Below are 2,036 nucleotides of genomic sequence, written 5' to 3' on the forward strand. Positions count from 1 at the left end.
CCCATTACACCACCGGCGAGAACCATAAACCTAGATTACGACATGAATCCATCCGTCTATCTTCACCTTTCTCTGACCATACCAAGAGCTAACTTCACGCAAAGATCAATGTGTTTGGTATTGTAAACATTGATCACAAAACAATACAAATGAGATATCACGTTTATATTTAGTCGGACATATACTGTCATTTATTTTCATAACCGTGGATTTCAATTAGTGTAACTGGGAACTATGGATCCGAAAATATAGGAATTAAGGCGAGGTTACGATATTATCATGTTTAAATATAATTAAATACAGTTACATAAAGAAAATAATAAGTGACTGTTTAAATAAAGCTGCATAGTAGAGATGTTTAGGAGCTCTCCTACTTCTTCTTTGTGAGCTAGAATGTCCTTGATGAGCATCATTTGGACATGAGCATCATGCATATTCGATATATGTGGAAGCTTGACTCCTACATCTCCCATGTCTTTTCTGAACTTGGAGATCACCTTCTTTTGAGATTTAGAGAGGAACCTTTGTGGAAATGGGAGCTTGTCATAAGGTGATTGCTCAACCACATGAGCTTCTTCTAGCTGAACCTCTTTCAATTGCGTGACAGCTTTCCCAATAACCGGTTTCTCAGCCTTGTGTCTAACTGGTTGCAAAACCTTTCCCTCAACCTTCTTTACAGTTTGTATCTTAACCCTTTCCACAATCTGTGCTTCAGCCTTGGCAACAACTTCTGTTCCATACATGAGTCTTTCGATCTGATATTTCTCTTTTTCATGATCACTCAACTTAATCTCAGAAGTAGTAGAGATGATAACATTGCAATACTCTTTGGGATTCTGCTCTGATTTTCCTGGTAGAGATCCCATTGGGCTCTTGGAGGTTGAAGGCATAGAGGCAAACTGATTCTCTAAAGCCTTGAAGTGAGAGGAGAGTTGTAGGAACTTGTTGTTAAGGTCATTGTAGCTTCCATCAACTTTGGTGTGAAGGTTCTTCGGTTCATATCCAATGTGCTTCTCACTTCTAGTTTGGGACTCCAAGATCTGTTTCAACATTGCATCAGTGCTACTCTCTTGTGGAGCAGAAGTAGAAGATCTGGCTTGACCTTGTGTAGACTGATTTCCTTTGGAGGGGAAGCCTTAAGTGTAGTTTTGTCTAGCTTGGTAACCACCTTGTTGGTTGTTGTAGAAGGGCTTTTGTTGGTAGTTGTTGTACTGAAAGTTATGCTCCTTCTTGTACCAAGTCCCATTAGCATTCACAAAACAAAGCTCTTCTTGACCTTCTAGACCATCAACTTCATATAGCACAACAACCCCTTCTTGTTTCTGCTCACCAACAAAGTTCACCTTCTCTTGTTTAGCTTTATCTAAGAGAAGCATATCTATCTTGTCTTGTAGAGCCTTTAACTCTCTCTTGGTGTTTGTATCATCACCTCCACCGCCTCTGTTTCTTCTATCATGCTCATCACTGTAAACAGAATCACTCTTAGCCATATTCTCTACAAGCTCCAAAGCATCTGCTTCACTTCTCCCCAAGAAGAAACCATTGCTAGCAGTGTCAAGCTGGCTCATAAACTTGGGCAAAACACCTCTGTAGAAAGTACTAAGCAAACTCTCCATATTGAAGCCATGATGAGGACATTGAGAGATGTAGTTGTTGAACCTTTCTCATGCTTCTCCAAAGCCTTCAAGATTCCTTTGATGAAATCCAGAGATTTCATTCCTTAGCTTAGCAGTTCTTGAAGTTGAGAAGTACTTGGTGATGAAGGCTTTCTTGCACTCATCCCATGTGGTGATTGAATCTCTTGAAAGGCTCTTCTCCCATGTGTGAGATTTGTCTCCCAAAGAGAATGAAAACAACCTTAGCTTGAATGCATCTTCAGAGACATCATTGATCTTTGTTGTTCCACACAGCTTATCATAGTTATCCAAGTGGTCTAGTGGATCCTCCAAGGCAAGACCATGATACTTGTTGCTCTGGATCATGTTTATCAAGCTTGACTTGATCTCAAAGTTGTTGTTTTCCACAGCTGGTGCTCT

This window comes from Brassica oleracea, chromosome C8, assembly GCF_000695525.1.
Source record: "Brassica oleracea var. oleracea cultivar TO1000 chromosome C8, BOL, whole genome shotgun sequence".
NCBI lineage: Eukaryota > Viridiplantae > Streptophyta > Magnoliopsida > Brassicales > Brassicaceae > Brassica > Brassica oleracea.